Source organism: Triturus cristatus, chromosome 1_1, assembly GCF_964204655.1.
Source record: "Triturus cristatus chromosome 1_1, aTriCri1.1, whole genome shotgun sequence".
NCBI lineage: Eukaryota > Metazoa > Chordata > Amphibia > Caudata > Salamandridae > Triturus > Triturus cristatus.
In genome coordinates, this window is record NC_140579.1 from 446,796,903 (window position 1) to 446,817,993 (window position 21,091).

General features: G+C 48.6%; 1 long non-coding RNA gene across 1 annotated transcript in view; it reads left to right on the plus strand.

Moving 5' to 3' along the window:
- The window catches only part of LOC146870419 (uncharacterized), a 225,697-nt gene that overhangs the window by 151,331 nt on the left and 53,275 nt on the right, over positions 1-21,091 (plus strand). The gene's annotated exons all lie outside the window — the stretch shown is intronic.

Here is a 21,091-nt window from a genome sequence, read left to right on the forward strand (position 1 = left end):
GCCTATACTACACAAACAGCACTGCACTACACCACCAAACCCTAAAACACTATCCCCAGCATGACTCCCTACAATACACAAACACCACTGCACTACCCTAAAGCCTAAAACCCTACCAAGAGCACAACCCCCTACACTACCCAAACACCACTGCACTACCCTAAACCCTAAAACACGACCCCCTACACTACAAAAACACCACTGCACTACCCTAAAATCTAAAACACTACCCCCAGCATGACCCTCTACACAACACTAACATAACTGCACTACCATAAACCATAAAACATTACCCCCTACACTACAAAAACACCACTGTACTACCCTATAGTCTGAAACACTACCCCCAGCATGACCCCCTACACTACACAAACACTACTGCACTACCCTAAACTCTAAAACACTACCCCCTACACTACACAAACACCACTGCACTACACTAAACCCTAAAACACTACCCCCATCATGAACCCCTACACTACACAAACACCACTGGACTATCCTAAACCCTAAACCACTACCCCCAGCACTACCCCCTACACTACACAACCACTGCACTGCCCTAAACCCTACATCTACCCCAGAACAACCCCCTACACTACCCAAACACCACTGCACTACGCTAAACTCTAAAACACTACCCCCAGTATGACCCCCTACACTACCCAAACACCACTGTGCTACCGTAAACCCTAAAACACTACCCCCAGCACTACCCCCTACACTACACAACCACTGCACTACCGTAAACCCTAAATCTACCCCAGAACAACCCCCTACACTACCCAAACACCACTGCACTACGCTAAACCCTAAAACACAACCCCATACACTACAAAAACACCACTGCACTACCCTATAGTCTAAAACACTACCCCCAGCACGACCCCCTACACTACCCAAACACCAGTGTACTACGCTAAACCCTAAAACACTACCCCCACTATGACACCCTACACTACACAAACACTGCACTACCCTAAACACTAAATCTACCCCCAGCACGACCCCCTGCACTACCCAAACACTACTGCACTACGCTAAACCCTAAAACACTACCCCCAGTATGACCCCCTACACTACACAAACACTGCACTACCCTAAATCTACCCCAGCACGACCCCCTACACTACCCAAACACCACTGCGCTACTGTAAACCCTAAAACACTACCCCCAGAACTCCCCCAACACTACACAAACACCACTGTGCTAGACTAAACCCTAAAACACTACCCCCAGCACTACCCTCTACACTACCCAAACACCACTGTGCTACCCCAAACCTTGAAACACTAACCCAGCACGACTCCCTACGCTACCCAAACACCACTGCTCTACCCTAAACCCTAAAACACTACCTCCAGCACGACCCCGTACGCTACCCAAACACCACTGCACTGCGCTACGCTAATCCCTAAAACACTACCCCCAGCATGACCCCCTACACTACCCATACAACACTGCACTACCCTAAACCATAAAGCACTACCCCCAGCACGACCGGCTACTCTACCCAAACACCACTGCGCTACCCTAAGCCCTAAAACACTACGCCCAGCACGACCCCTACACTACACAAACACCACTACTCTACCTTAAACCCTTAAACACTTTCCCAGCACAATCCCCTATACGACCCAAACACCACTGCACTACCCTAAACCCTAAAACACAACCCCCTACACTACAAAAACACCACTGCACTACCCTCAAATCTAAAACACTACCCCCCAGCATGACCCCCTATACTACACATACATAACTGCACTACCCTAAACCCTAAAACATGACCCCCTACACTACCCAAACACCACTGCACTACCCTAAACCCTAAAACACTACCCCCAGCATGACCCCCTACACTACCCAAACACAACTGCACTACCCTAAACCCCCCTACACTACACAAGCACCACTGCACTACCCAAAACCCTAAAACGCTACCCCCTATACTACACAAACAGCACTGCACTACACTACCAAACCCTAAAAAACTACCCCCAGCATGACTCCCTACAATACACAAACATCACTGCACTACCATAAACCCTAAAACATTACCCCTACACGTACACAAACACCACTGCACTACCCTAAAGCCTAAAACCCTACCAAGAGCACAACCCCCTACACTACCCAAACACCACTGCACTACCCCGAACCCTAAAACACGACCCCCTACACTACAAAAACACCACTGCACTACCCTAAAATCTAAAACACTACCCCCAGCATGACCCTCTACACAACACAAACATAACTGCACTACCATAAACCATAACACATTACCCCCTACACTACATAAACACCACTGTACTACCCTATAGTCTAAAACACTACCCCCAGCAGGACCCCCTACACTACACAAACACCACTGCACTACCCTAAACTCTAAAACACTACCCCCTACACTACACAAACACCACTGCACTACACTAAACTCTAAAACACTACCCCCATCATGAACCCCTACACTACACAAACACCACTGGACTATCCGAAACCCTAAAACACTACCCCCAGCACTACCCCCTACACTACACAACCACTGCACTGCCCTAAACCCTAAATCTACCCCAGAACAACCCCCTACACTACCCAAACACCATTGCAGTACGCTAAACTCTAAAACACTACCCCCAGTATGACCCCCTACACTACACAAACACTGCACTACCCTAAAACCTAAATCTACCCCCAGCACGACCTCCTACACTACCCAAACACCACTGCACTACGCTAAACCCTAAAACACTACCCCCAGTATGACCCCCTACACTACACAAACACTGCACTACCCTAAACACTAAATCTACCCCCAGCACTACCCCCTACATTACACAACCACTGCACTACCGTAAACCTTAAATCTACCCCCAGCATGACCCCCTACACTACCCAAACACCAGTGTACTACGCTAAACCCTAAAACACTACCCCCACTATGACACCCTACACTACACAAACACTGCACTACCCTAAACACTAAATCTACCCCCAGCACGACCCCCTGCACTACCCAAACACCACTGCACTACGCTAAACCCTAAAACACTACCCCCAGTATGACCCCCTACACTACACAAACACTGCACTACCCTAAACCCTAAATCTACCCCAGCACGACCCCCTACACTACCCAAGCACCACTGCGCTACTGTAAACCCTAAAACACTACCCCCAGCACTCCCCCAACACTACCCAAACACCACTGTGCTACCCTAAACCCTAAAACACTACCCCCAGCACGATCCCCCTACACTGACCAAACACCACTGCACTACCCCAAACCCTGAAACACTAACCCCAGCACGACCCCCTACGATACCCAAACTCCACTGCTCTACCCTAAACCCTAAAACACTACCTCCAGCACGACCCCGTACGGTACCCAAACACCACTGCGCTACCCTAAACCCTAAAACACTACCCCCAGCACGACCCCCTACACTACCCAGATACCACTGCGCTACCCTAAACCTTAAAACACTAAGCCCAGCAGCACCCCCTACACTACCCAAACACCACTACACTGCGCTACGCTAAACCCTAAAACAATACCCCCAGCATGACCCCCTACACTACCCATACAACACTGCACTACCCTAAACCATAAAGCACTACCCCCAGCACGACCGGCTACTCTACCCAAACACCACTGCGCTACCCTAAGCCCTAAAACACTACCCCCAGCACGACCCCTACACTACGCAAACACCACAACTCTACCTTAAACCCTTAAACACTTTCCCAGCACAACCCCCTATACTACCCAAACACCAATGCACTACCCTAAACCCTAAAACACAACCCCCTACACTACAAAAACACCACTGAACTACCCTATAGTCTAAAACATTACCCCCAGCATGACCCCCTACACTACACAAACATAACTGCACTACCTTAAACTCTAAAACACTACCCCCTACACTACACAAACACCACTGCACTACACTAAACCCTAAAAGACTACCCTCAGCATGAACCCCTACACTACACAAACACCACTGGACTACCCTAAACCCTAAAACACTACCCCCAGCACTACCCCCTACACTACACAACCACTGCACTACCCTAAACCCTAAATCTACCCCCAGTATGACCCCCTACACTACACAAACACTGCACTAAACACTAAATCTACCCCCAGCATGACCCCCTACACTTCCCAAACACCACTGCGCTACCGTAAACCCTAAAACACTACCCCCAGCATTACCCCCTACACTACACAACCACTGCACTACCGTAAACCCTAAATCTACCCCAAGCACGACCCCCTACACTACCCAAACACCAGTGTACTACGCTAAACCCTAAAACACTACCCCCACTATGACACCCTACACTACACAAACACTGCACTACCCTAAACACTAAATCTACCCCCAGCACGACCCCCTGCACTACCCAAACACCACTGCACTACGCTAAACCCTAAAACACTACCCCCAGTATGACCCCCTACACTACACAAACACTGCACTACCCTAAACCCTAAATCTACTCCAGAACAACCCCCTACACTACCCAAACACCACTACACTGCGCTACGCTAAACCCTAAAACACTACCCCCAGCATGACCCCCTACACTACCCATACAACACTGCACTACCCTAAACCATAAAGCACTACCCCCAGCACGACCGGCTACTCTACCCAAACACCACTGCGCTACCCTAAGCCCTAAAACACTACCCCCAGCATGACCCCTACACTATCCAAACACCACTACTCTACCTTAAACCCTTAAACACAACCCCCTACACTACAAAAACACCACTGCACTACCCTATAGTCTAAAACACTACCCCCAGCATGACCCCCTACACTACACAAACATAACTGCACTACCCTAAACTCTAAAACACTACCCCCTACACTACACAAACACCACTGCACTACACTAAACCCTAAAACACTACCCTCAGCATGAACCCCTACACTACACAAACACCACTGGACTGCCCTAAACCCTAAAACACTACCCCCAGCACTACCCCCTACACTACACAACCACTGCACTACGCTAAACCCTAAAACACTACCCCCAGTATGACCCCCTATACTACCCAAACACAACTGCACTACCCTAAACCCCCTACACTACACAACCACTGCACTACCCTAAACACTAAATCTACCCCCAGCATGACCCCCTACACTTCCCAAACACTAGTGTACTACGCTAAACCCTAAAACACTACCCCCACTATGACACCCTACACTACACAAACACTGCACTACCCTAAACACTAAATCCACCCCTGCACTACCCAAACACCACTGCACTACGCTAAACCCTAAAACACTACCCCCAGTATGACCCCCTACACTACCCAAACACCACTGCACTACGCTAAACCCTAAAACACTACCCCCAGTATGACCCCCTACACTACCCAAACACCACTGTGCTACCCCAAACCTTAAAACACTAACCCCAGCACGACCCCCTACGCTACCCAAACACCACTGCTCTACCCTAAACCCTACTACAATACCTCCAGCACGACCCCGTACGCTACCCAAACACCACTGCGCTACCCTAAAACACTACCCCCAGCACGACCCCCTACACTACCCAAACACCACTGCGCTACCCTAAGCCCTAAAACACTACCCCAGCACGACCCCTACACTTCGCAAACACCACGACTCTACCTTAAACCCTTAAACACTTTCCCAGCACAACCCCCTATACTACCCAAACACTACTGCACTACCCTAAATCCTAAAACACAACCCCTACACTACAAAAACACCACTGCACTACCCTAAAATCTAAAACACTACCCCCCAGCATGACCCCCTATACTACACATACATAACTGCACTACCCTAAACCCTAAAACATGACCCCCTACACTACCCAAACACCACTGCACTACCCTAAACCCTAAAACACTACCCCCAGCATGACCCCCTACACTACCCAAACACAACTGCACTACCCTAAACCCCCCTACACTACACAAGCACCACTGCACTACCCTAAACCCTAAAACGCTACCCCCTATACTACACAAACAGCACTTCACTACACGACCAAACCCTAAAACACTACCCCCAGCATGACTCCCTACAATACACAAACCACTGCACTACCATAAACCCTAAAACATTACCCCTACACGTACACAAACACCACTGCACTACCCTAAAGGCTAAATCCCTACCAAGAGCACAACCCCTACACTACCCAAACACCACTGCACTACCCTAAACCCTAAAACACGACCCCCTACACTACAAAAATACCACTGCACTACCCTAAAATCTAAAACACTACCCCCAGCATGACCCTCTACACAACACAAACATAACTGCACTACCCTAAACCATAAAACATTACCCCCTACACTACAAAAACACCACTGTACTACCCTATAGTCTAAAACACTATTCCCAGCATGACCCCCTACACTACACAAACACCACTGCACTACCCTAAACTCTAAAACACTACCCCCTACATTACACAAACACCACTGCACTACACTAAACCCTAAAACACTACCCCCAGCACTACCCCCTACACTTCACAACCACTGCACTGCCCTAAACCCTCAATCTACCGCAGCACAACCCCCTACACTACCCAAACACCACTGCACTACGCTAAACTCTAAAACACTACCCCCAGTATGACCCCCTACACTACACAAACACTGCACTACCCTAAAACCTAAATCTACCCCAGCACGACCCCCTACACTACCCAAACAGCACTGCGCTACCATAAACCCTAAAGCACTACCCCCAGCACTACCCCCTACACCACACAACCACTGCACTACCCTAAACTCTAAATCTATCCCCAGCACGACCCCCTACACTACCCAAACACCACTGCACTACGCTAAACTCTAAAACACTACCCCCAGTATGACCCCCTACACTACCCAAACACCACTGTGCTACCGTAAACCCTAAAACACTACCCCCAGCACTACCCCCTACACTACACAACCACTGCACTACCGTAAACCCTAAATCTACCCCAGAACAACCCCCTACACTACCCAAACACCACTGCACTACGCTAAACCCTAAAACACAACCCCCTACACTACAAAAACACCACTGCACTACCCTATAGTCTAAAACACTACCCCCAGCATGACCCCCTACACTACACAAACATAACTGCACTACCCTAAACCCTAAAACTCTACCCCCAGTATGACCCCCTACACTACACAAACACTGCACTACCCTAAACACTAAATCTACCCCAGCATGACCCCCTACACTTCACAAACACCACTGCACTACGCTAAACCCTAAAACACTACCCCCAGTATAACCCCCTACACTACACAAACACTGCACTACCCTAAAACTAAGTCTACCCCCAGCACGACCCCCTACACTACCCATACACCACTGCACTACGCTAAACCCTAAAACACTAGCCCCAGTATGACCCCCTACACTACACAAACACTGCACTACCCTAAACCGTAAATCTAACCCAGCACAACCCCCTACACTACCCAAACACCACTGCGCTACTGTAAACCCTAAAACACTACCCCAGCACTCCCACAACACTACACAAACACCACTGCACTACCCTAAAACACTACCCCAGCACTACCCTCTACACTACCTAAACACCACTGTTCTACCCTAAAACACTACCCCCAGCATGACCCCCTACACTAACCAAACACCACTGCGCTACCCTAAACCCTAAAACACTACCTCCAGCACGACCCCGTATGCTACCCAAACACCAATGCGCTACCCTAAACCCTAAAACACTTCCCCCAGCACGACCCCCAACACTACCCAAATACCACTGCGCAACCCTAAACCTTAAAACACTACGTCCAGCACCACCCCCTACACTACCCAAACACCACTGCACTGCGCTACCCTAAACCCTAAAACACTAACCCCAGCATGACCCCCTACACTACCATACAACACTGCACTACCCTAAACCCTAAAGCACTACCCCCAGCACGACCGGCTACTCTACCCAAACACCACTGCGCGACCCTAAGCCCTAAAACACTACCACCAGCATGACCCCCTACAGTATCCGAACATCACTGCACTATCAACCTTAAAACACGACCCCCTACACTACCCAAACAACATTGCACTACCCAAAACCCTAAAATACTACCCCCTGCACTACCCCCTACACTACACAAACACCACTGCACCACCCTAAACCCTAAATCTACCCTCAGCACGACCCTCTACACTACCAAACACCACTGCACTATCCTAAACCCTAAAACACTACCCCCTACATTACACAAACACCACTGCACTACCCTAAACACTAAAACACTACCCCCAGCACTACCCCCTACACTACACAAATTCCACTGCACTACCCTAATTCTAAATCTACCTCCAGCAATACCCCCTACACTACCCAAACACCACTACACTACACTAAACCCTAAAACACTACCCCCAGCATGACCCCTACACTATATATATTATCTACTGGCGGTGTCCAGTATTATCTACTGGTGGTCGCCAGTAGATAGTTATAGTTAGCACCTAGTTTCCATAGGAAAAACTTTTTTTTGTTTTCCCAATAACTTTGGCGCCACTTGACGAATGTTCATGAAACTTTCAAAACGTATGGCCCGCTCCAGTCAGCTCCTATCCTTAAAGTTTCGGGGTGGTTTGCCAAGCAGGGACCGAGAAAAAAGGGGGGTCCCAAAACGGGTTTTTTCCTTGTTATTTTTCATAGGAAACTTTAGACACGGCCACAGCTCGAACTGCTGAACGGAATTACACCAAATTTGGTAAAAAGGTAGCCCTTGGTTCAGTAAGAGACCGTTTTAGGTCTCGCTGAGCCCAGCGCATGCGCTGGGTCGGAAAGACATTTTGGAGGTGAGTTTTCAAACTGCTGCCGGCTGGCCTAATGCTTGCGTTCGCGCGAGTGTGCACGCGCGAACCGCTAGCTTTCAGCAGCACTTTGAAAACTCGTGCTTTAGCTCGTCATCGCGATCACTTTCGCTTTCAGAGCAATCACGATGACTTTCGCTTTTACGTCCGCGCGGCGTTACTTTTACTGCCGCGTGGCCGTTGCTTGTTTTGTTATCTTTCTCGGTTGACTTTATGAACAGGAATCTCTGGCTACAGACAGTGACCTTTTCCCTGTTGTATACCATTTTGCACTGCACGATGCAACTCTTGTCTCTGATTGGGGACATATTTTGAGTGCCTTTTAAATTGTCTTCGTTTGCAGTCATTGGTCTTGCTCATCTCTTTGTTCGATGCACCTACTGGTTGTTTTGGCAGCAGCAACATTATGTAGTTGGGGGGGTCTAGTTACAGGTAGGGTAAATAGCACCACTTGTCTCATCTCGTTCCAGGTTCCACCTACCTCTCAATGTGATGAAAATGCACGTAGAAGGAAGCATTTCAGAAATATTTTACTTGCACAGTAGCACTATTGACATGTTATTAACTTGCTCTTACTGTAAAGTCAGAAGCATCTCAAACCACTTAATGCCTTAGCGCTTGCTACAATCTCAGTGGGTTTCTTATCATTTAATTGTGCACTGTTAAATCAACTCGCTAGAAACGTGTCCTTAACTGTTGTTGCCGTAGGTTTCTCTTGGTGTCATGGTATTTATGATAATTTTCCTTTTGTGTTTACATTTTCACTTTGCTTTCTTTATTTTAAGGGAATCGTTTCTTTTATGTTAACTGAAGTAAAATAGCAGCTATTGTTTTATACAATGCAGACGCCACCCAACCAGATTTCCTGTGCTGTGCAAGAAATAATATCATGAGTAGAGGAAGTGTATAGAAACAAGCATTGGCATAGCCAAAAGGTCTCGCCTTTGGGACCTTATAAGTGTTTAGTTATCCAACACAATATCCTTGGTGCAATAACATTAACTGTTGCATGGCTAAACACTTATAAGGTCCCAAAGGCGAAACCTATCGGCTACGCCAATGCTTGTTGTTAAATGGTGTAAATCCCTTCAATAGTTTTTGTTGTTAAATGGTGTAAATCCGTTCAGTAGTTTTTGAGATATTAAAGGAAAAAAATCTTTATATATCTGGGCGGGACCTAACTACACAAGCACAAGCTTTGCTCTAATTCGCTGCCAACACTTCAAACCAGGAACTGCTAGCAGCGATCATGGTGCAATGCTTTTTAGGTCACGCCTAGTGACGCAGGGCTTGCGCTGCCACTACACAAACACCACTGAACTACCCTAAACACTAAAACAATACCACAGCATGACCCCCTACACTACCCAAACACTACTGTACTACTCTAAACCCTAAAACACTACCCCAGCACGACTCCCTACACTACACAAACATCACTACACTACCCTAAAACAATACCCCAGCATGACGGTCCCATACACTACCCAAACACCACTGCACTACCCTAAACCCTAAAACACTACCCCAGCATGACCCCCTACACTACCGAAAAACAACTGCACTACCCTAAACCAAAAATCTACCCCAGCACGACTCCCTACACTACCCAAACACCACTGCACTACGCTGAACCCTAAAACACTACCCTCAGTATTACCCCCTACACTAGACAAACACCACTGCACTACCCTAAACCCTAAAACACTACCCCCAGCACAACCCTCTACTCTACCCAAACACCACTGTGCTACCCTAAACCCTAAAACACTAGCCCCAACACGACCCTTACACTACCCAAACACCACTGCGCTACCCTAAACCTTTAAACACTATCCCCAGCACGACCCCCTACACAACACAAACACCACTGCGCTACCCTACAAACTAAAACACTCCCCCAGCATGACCCCCTACACTGCACAAATACCACTGCGCTACACTAAACCCTAAAACACTATCCCTAGCATTACCCCTATACTACATGAACACCACTGCGCTACCCTAAACCCTAAAACACTTCCTCCAGCATGACCCCTATACTACCCAAACACCACTGCGCTACCCTAAACCCTAAAACACTACTGCCAGCACGAGTCCCTACACTACCCAAACACCACTGCGCTACTCTAAACCCTAACATACTACCCCCAGCATGACCCTCTACACTACGCAAACACCACTGCGCTACCCTAAACCCTAAAACACTACTCCCAGCACGACCCCCTACACTACCCATACACCACTGCGCTACCCTAAACCCTAAAACACTACCTCCAGCATGACCGCCTACACTACCCAAACTCCACTGCGCTATCCTAAACCCTAAAACACTACCCCCAGCACGACCCCCCTACAGTACTCGAACACCACTGCACTACCCTAAACCCTAAATCTACCTTCCAGCATGTCCCCATACACTACCCAAACACCAATGCAATACCCTCAACCCTAAAACACGACCCCGACACTTCTCAAATACAACTGCACTACCCTAAATTCTAAAACACGACCCCTATGCTACACAAACAACACTGCACTACCCTAAATCTACCCCGAGCACGACCCCTTATGCTACCAAACACGACTGCACTACCCTAAACCCTAAAAGACGATCCCCTACACTACACAAACACCACTGCACTACCCTTAACCCAAAAATACTACCCCCAGCACTACCCCTTCAATACACAAACACCACCGCACTACCCTAAACCCTAACTCTACCCTCAGCACAACCCCCTACACTAGCCAAACACCACTGCACTACCCTAAACCCTAAAACACGACCCCCTCCACTACACAAACATCATTGCACTACCCTAAACCCAAAAACACTACCCCTACACTACACAAACACCTCTGCACTACCCTAAACCCAAAATCTTCCCCCAGCACGACCCCCTACACTACCAAACACCACTACACTACCCTAAACCTTAAAACAGGACCCCCTACACTACACAAACACCACTGCACTACCCTAAACCCTAAATCTACCCCCAGCACGACCCCCAACACTACCTAAACACCACTGCCCTACCCTAAACCCTAAAACACTACCCCAAGCACAACCCCCTAAACTATATATATCATCTACTGGCGGTCTCCAGTATTATCTAATGGCGGTCGTCAGTAGATAGTTATAGTTAGGACCTAGTTTCCATAGGAAAAGCGTTTTTTGGTTTCCCAATAACTTTGGCGCCGGTTGCTGTATCTTCGTGAAATTTTCAACACTTATGGCCCGCTCCGGTCACCTCCTATCCTAAAAGTTTCAGGGTGATTTGCCAAGCAGCGGCCGAAAAAAAGGGGGGTCCCAAAACATGTTTTTTTCATGTTATTTTCCATAGGAATCTTTAGACACAGCTCGAACTGCTGAATGGAATCACACCAAATTTGGAAAAAAGGTAGCCCTTGGTTCAGAAAGAGACCTTTTTGTTAAATGGTGTAAATCCGTTCAGTATTTCCTGAGAAATTAAAAAAACAAAAGATGTTGAAAAATGCATTTCCCATAGGAAACTTTAGACACGGCTACAGCTCGAACTGCTGAACGGAATTACACCAAATTTGGCAAAAAGTGAGTGCTTGGTTCTGAAAGGGACCTTTTTTTTAAATGGTGTAAATCCGTTCAGCAGTTTTTGAGATATTACAGGAAAAAAATCTTTATATATCTGGGCGGAACCTAACTACACAAGCACAAGCTTGGCTCTAATTGGCTGCCAACACTTCAATCCAGGAAGTGTTGGCAGCCATCTTGGTGCAGTGTTTTTTAAGTCTTGCCTAGCGATGCAGCGCATGCGCTGCCCACTCCACAAAAACCACTGCACTACCCTGAACACTAAAACAATACCCCAGCATGACCCCCTACACTACACAAACACTACTGTACTACACTAAACCCTAAAACACCACCCCAGCACGGCCCCCTACACTACCCAAAAATCACTGCAGTACCCTAAACCCTAAAACACTACCCCCGGTACGACGATCCCCTCACTACCAAACACCACTGCACTACCCTAAACCCTAAATCTACCCCCAGCACGACCCCCTATACTACCAAACACCACTGCACTACCTTAAACCGTAAAACACGACCCCCAACACTAAACAAAAACTACTGCAATACCATAAAACCTAAAACACTACCCCCACCACTACCCCCTACACTACACAAACACCACTGCACCACCCTAAACTCTAAATCTACCCCCAGCGAGACCCCCTACACTACCCAAACACCACTGCGCTACCCTAAAACACTACACCCAGCACGACCCCCTACACTATCCAAACACCACTCTGCTACCCTAAATCCTAAAACACTACCCACAGCACGACCCCCTACACTACCCAAACACAACTGCGATACCCTAAACCCTAAATCTACTCCCCGCACGGCCCCCTACAATACCCAAACACCACTGTGCTACCCAAAACCCTAAAACACTACCCCCAGCACGACCCCATACGCTACCCAAACATCACTGCACTACCCTAAACCCTAAAACACTAACCCCAGCATGACCCCCTACACTAACTAAGCACCACTACACTACCCTAAACCCTAACACACTACCCCCAGCATGACCCCCTACACTAACTAAGCACCACTACACTACCCTAAACCCTAACACACTACCCCAGCATGACCCCCTACACAACCAAAACACACCTGCACTACCCTAAATCTAACCCCAGCACGACCCCCTGCACTACGCAAACACCGCTTCACTACCTTAAAACCTTAAACACTTCACCCAGCATGACCGCCAATACTACCCAAACACCACTGCACCACCCTAAACCCTAAAACACTAGCCCTACACTACAAAAACACCACTGCACTACCCTAAAATCTAAAACACTACCTTCAAGCATGACCCCCTACACTACACAAACATAACTGCACTACCCTAAACCCTAAAACATGACCCCCTACACTACTCAAACACCACTGCACTACCCTAAACCCTAAAACACTACCCCCAGCATGACCCCCTACACTACCCAAACACAACTGCACTACCCTAAACCCTAAAACAGAACCCCCTACACTATACAAACACCACTGCACTACACTAAACCCTAAAACGCTACCCCGTACACTACACAAACACCATTGCACTACCCTAAAACACTACCCCCAGCACGACCCCCTACACTACACTACCACTGCACTACCGTAAACCCTAAATCTACCCCTAGCACAACCCGCTACACTACCCAAACACCACTGCACTACGCTAAACCCTAATATACTACCCCCAGTATGATCCCCTACACTACACAAACACCACTGTGCTACCCTGAAACAGTACCCCAGCACTGCCCCAACACTACACAAGCACTACTGCGATATCCTAAACCCAAAAACACGACCCCCCTACACTACACAATCACCACTGCACCACCCTAAACCCAAAAACACGACCCCCCTACACTACACAATCACCACTGCACTGCCCTAAACCCTAAAACCCTACCACCAGCACAACCACCTACACTACCCAAACACCACTGCACTACCCTAAACCCTAAAACACGACCCCCAGCACTATCCTCTACACTACACAAACACCACTGCACTACTCTAAACCCTAAACCTACCCCCAGCATGACCCCCTACACTACCCAAACACCACTGCAGTACCTTAAACCCTAAAACACTACCCCCTGCTCGACCCGCTACACTACGCAAACACCACTCCACTATCTTAAACCCTTAAACACTTCCCCAGCATCACACCCAGTACTATCCAAACACCACTGCACTACCCTAAACCCTAAAACACAACCCCGTATACTACTAAAAAACCACTGCACTACACCAAACCCTAAAATACTACCCCCAGCATGACCCCCTACACTACACAAACATCACTGCACTACCTTAAACCCTAAAACGCTACCCCCTACACTACACAAACACCACTGCACTACCCTAAAATCTAAAACACTACCGCCAGAATGACACCCTACTCTACAAAAACACCAATGCACTACCCTAAACCCTTAAACACTACCCCCAGCACGAACCCCTACACTACACAAACATCACTGGACTACCCTAAAACACTACCCCCTACACTACACAAACACCACTGCACTACACTAAACCCTAAAACACTACCCCCAGCACGACCCCCTACACTACCCAAATACCACTGCGCTACCCTAAACCTTAAAACACTACGCCCAGCACCACCACCTACACTACCCAAACACCACTGCACTGCGCTACCCCAAACCCTAAAACACTACCCCCAGCATGACCCCCTACACTACCCATACAACACTGCACTACCCTAAACCCTAAAGCACTACCCCCAGCACGACCGGCTACTCTACCCAAACACCACTGCGCTACCCTAAGCCCTTAAACACTACCCCCAGCACGACCTCTACACTACGCAAACACCACTACTCTACCTTAAACCCTTAAACACTTTCCCAGCATGACCCCCAATACTACCCAAACACCACTGGATTACCCTAAACCCTAAAACACAACCCCCTAAACTACACAAACACCACTGCACTACACCACCAAACCCTAAAACACTACCCCTAGCATGACCCCCTACGCTACACAAACATCACTGCACTACCATAAACTCTAAAACACTAGCCCCTACACAGACACCACTACCCTACCCTAAAGCCTAAAACCCTACCAAGAGCACAACCCCCTACACTACCCAAACACCACTGCACTACCCTAAACCCTAAAACACGACCCCCTACACTACAAAAACACCACTGCGCTACCCTAAAATCTAAAACACTACCCCCAGCATGACCCCCTACACTACCCATACAACACTGCACTACCCTAAACCCTAAAGCACTACCCCCAGCACGACCGGCTACTCTACCCAAACACCACTGCGCTACCCTAAGCCCTTAAACACTACGCCCAGCACGACCTCTACACTACGCAAACACCACTACTCTACCTTAAACCCTTAAACACTTTCCCAGCATGACCCCCAATACTACCCAAACACCACTGGATTACCCTAAACCCTAAAACACAACCCCCTAAACTACACAAACACCACTGCACTACACCACCAAACCCTAAAACACTACCCCTAGCATGACCCCCTACGCTACACAAACATCACTGCACTACCATAAACTCTAAAACACTAGCCCCTACACAGACACCACTACCCTACCCTAAAGCCTAAAACCCTACCAAGAGCACAACCCCCTACACTACCCAAACACCACTGCACTACCCTAAACCCTAAAACACGACCCCCTACACTACAAAAACACCACTGCGCTACCCTAAAATCTAAAACACTACCCCCCAGCATGACCCCCTACACTACACAAACATAACTGCACTACCCTAAATCCTAAAACATGGCCCCCTACACTACCCAAACACCACTGCACTAAACCAAACCCTAAAACACTACCCCCAGCATGACCCCCTACACCACAAAATCATCACTGCACTACCCTAAACCCTAAAACACTACCCCCTACACTAGACAAACACCAATGCACTACCCTAAACCCTTAAACACTACCCCCAGCACGAACCCCTACACTACATAAACATCACTGGACTACCCTAAACTCTAAAACACTACCCACTACACAAACACCACTGCACTACACTAAACCCTAAACCACTACCCCTAACACAACACAAACACATCTGCACCACACTAAACCCTAAAACACTACCCACAGCACGAACCCCTACCCTACACAAAAACCCCTGGACTACCCTAAACCCTAAAGCACTACCCCCAGCACTACCCCCTACACTACACAACCACTGCACTACCCTAAACCCTAAATCTACCCCCAGCAAAACCCCCTACACTACCCAAACACCACTGCACTACCCTAAACCCTAAAACACTACCCCCAGCACGACCCCGGACACTGCACAACCCTAAACCCTAAATATACCCCCAGCACGACAACCTACACTACCCAAACACCACTGCACTAGCTAAATCCTAAAACACTACCCCCAGTATGACCCCCTACACTACACAAACACCACTGTGCTACCCTAAACCCTAAAACCCTACCCCCAGCACTGCCCCAACACTTCACAAACACGACTGCGCTACCCTAAACCCTAAAACACTACCCCATCACTACCCCCTACACTACCCAAACATCACTGTGCTACCCTAAACCCTTAAACACTACCCGCAGCACGACCCCCTACACAACCAAAACACCACTGCACTACCCTAAACCCTAAATCTTCCCCCAGCACGACCCCCTACACTAACCAAACACCACTGCGCTACCCTCAACCCTTATTCATGACCCCCTACACTACCAAACACCACTGCACTACCCTAAACCCAAAAACACGACCCCCTACACTACACAAACACCACTGCACTACCCTAAACCCTAAAACACTACCCCTAGCACTACCCCCTACACCACACAAACACCACTGCACTACCCCAGTCCCTAAATCTACCCCCAGCATGACGCCCTACACTACCCAAACACCACTGCACTACACTAAACCCTAAAACACTACCCCCAGCACGACCCCTACACTACGCAAACACCACTACTCTACCTTAAACCCTTAAACACTTTCCCAGCATGAACCCCAATACTACCCAAACACCACTGGATTACCCTAAACCCTAATAAACAACCCCCTATACTACACAAACACCACTGCACTAAACCACCAAACCCTAAAACACTACCCCTAGCATGACCCCTTACACTACACAAACACCACTGCCCTACCCTAAAGCCTAAAACCCTACCAAGAGCACAACCCCCTACACTACCCAAACACCACTGCACTACCCTAAACCCTAAAAACGACACCCTACACTACAAAAACACCACTGCACTACCCTAAAATCTAAAACACTACCTCCCAGCATAACCCCCTACACTAAACAAACATAACTGCACTACCCTAAAACATGACCCCCTACACTACTCAAACACCACTGTACTACCCTAAACCCTAAAACACTACCCCCAGCATGACCCCCTACACTACACAACCACTGCACTACCCTAAACCCTAAATCTACCCCCAGCAAAACCCCCTACACTACCCAAACACCACTGCACTACCCTAAACCCTAAAACACTACCCCCAGTATGACCCCCTACACTACACAAACACTGCACTACCCTAAACACTAAATCTACCCCCAGCATGACCCCCTACACTACCCAAACACCACTGTGCTACCGTAAACCCTAAAACACTACCCCCAGCACTTCCCCCTACACTACACAACCACTGCACTACCGTAAACCCTAAATCTACACCCAGCACGACCCCCTACACTACCCAAAAACCAGTGTACTACGCTAAACCCTAAAACACTACCCCCACTATGACACCCTACACTACACAAACACTGCACTACCCTAAACACTAAATCTACCCCCAGCACGACCCCCTGCACTACCCAAACACCACTGCACTACGCTAAACCCTAAAACACTACCCCCAGTATGACCCCCTACACTACACAAACACTGCACTACCCTAAACCCTAAATCTACCCCAGCACGACCCCCTACACTACCCAAACACCACTGCGCTACTGTAAACCCTAAAACACTACCCCCAGCACTCCCCCAACACTACACAAACACCACTGCACTAGCCTAAACCCTAAAACACTACCCCCAGCACTATCCTCTACACTACCCAAACACCACTGTGCTACCCTAAAACACTACCCCCAGCACGATCCCCTACGATACCCAAACTCAACTGCTCTACCCTAAACCCTAAAACACTACCTCCAGCACGACCCCGTACGCTTCCCAAACACCACTGCGCTACCCTAAACCCTAAAACACTACCCCCAGCACGACCCCCTACACTACCCAAATACCAATGCGCTACCCTAAACCTTAAAACACTACGCCCAGCACCACCCCCTACACTACCCAAACACCACTACACTGCGCTACGCTAAACCCTAAAACACTACCCCCAGCATGACCCCCTACACTACCCATACAACACTGCACTACCCTAAACCATAAAGCACTACCCCCAGCACGACCGGCTACTCTACCCAAACACCACTGCGTTACCCTAAGCCCTAAAACACTACCCCCAGCACGACCCCTACACTACGCAAACACCACTGCGTTACCCTAAACCACAACCCCCTACACTACAAAACACCACTGCACTACCCTATAGTCTAAAACACTACCCCCAGCATGACCCCCTACACTACACAAACATAACTGCACTACCCTAAACCCTAAAACACTACCCCCAGTATGACCCCCTACACTACACAAACACTGCACTACCCTACACCCTAAATCTACTCCCATGCGACCCCCTACACTACTCAAACACCACTGCACTACCCCAATCCCTAAATCTACCCCCAGCATGACGCCCTACACTACCCAAACACCACTACTCTACCTTAAACCCTTAAACACTTTCCCAGCATGAACCCCAATACTACCCAAACATAACTGCACTACCCTAAACCCTAAAACACTACCCCCAGCATTACCCCCTACACTACACAAACACTGCACTACCCTAAACACTAAATATACCCCAGCATGACCCCCCTACACTTCCCAAACACCACTGCACTACGCTAAACCCTAAAACACTACCCCCAGTATGACCCCCTACACTACACAAACACTGCACTACCCTAAACACTAAATATACCCCAGCATGACCCCCCTACACTTCCCAAACACCACTGCACTACGCTAAACCCTAAAACACTACCCCCAGTATGACCCCCTACACTACACAAACACCACTGTGCTACCGTAAACCCTAAAACACTACCCCCAGCACTACCCCCTACACTACACAACCACTGCACTACCGTAAACCCTAAATCTACCCCCAGCACGACCCCCTACACTACCCAAACACCAGTGTACTACGCTAAACCCTAAAACACTACCCCCACTATGACCCCCTACACTACACAAACACTGCACTACCCTAAACCCTAAATCTACCCCAGCACGACCCCCTACACTACCCAAGCACCACTGCACTACTGTAAACCCTAAAACACTACCCCCAGCACTCCCCCAACACTACACAAACACCACTGCACTAGCCTAAACCCTAAAACACTACCTCCAGCACGACCCCGTACACTAACCAAACACCACTGCGCTACCCTAAACCCTAAAACACTACCCCCAGCACGACCCCCTACACTATCCAAATACCACTGCGCTACCCTAAACCCTAAAACACTACCCCCAGCATGACCCCCTACACTACCCATACAACACTGCACTACCCTAAACCATAAAGCACTACCCCCAGCACGACCGGCAACTCTACCCAAACACCACTGCGCTACCCTAAGCCCTAAAACACTACCCCCAGCACGACCCCTACACTACGCAAACACCACAACTCTACCTTAAACCCTTAAACACCTTCCCAGCACAACCCTCTATACTACCCAAACACCACTGCACTACTCAAAACCCTAAAACACAACCCCCTACACTACAAAAACACCACTGCACTACCCTATAGTCTAAAACACTACCCCCAGCATTACCCCCTACACTACACAAACATAACTGCACTACCCTAAAACACTACCCCCAGTTTGACCCCCTACACTACACAAACACTGCACTACCCTAAACACTAAATCTACCCCCAGCACGACCCCCTACACTACACAAACACCAGTGTACTACGCTAAACCCTAAAACACTACCCCCAGTATGACCCCCTACACTACACAACCACTGCACTACCGTAAACCCTAAATCTACCCCCAGCACGACCCCCTACACTACACAAACACCAGTGTACTACGCTAAACCCTAAAACACTACCCCCACTATGACACCCTACACTACACAAACACTGCACTACCCTAAGCACTAAATCTACCCCCAGCACGACCCCCTGCACTACCCAAACACCATTGCACTACGCTAAACCCTAAAACACTACCCCCAGTATGACCCCCTACACTACACAAACACTGCACTACCCTAAACCCTAAATCTACCCCAGCACGACCCCCTACACTACCCAAGCACCACTGCACTACTGTAAACCCTAAAACACTACCCCCAGCACTCCCCCCAACACTACACAAACCCCACTGCACTAGCCTAAACCCTAAAACACTACCCCCAGCACTATCCTCTACACTACCCAAACACCACTGTGCTACCCTAA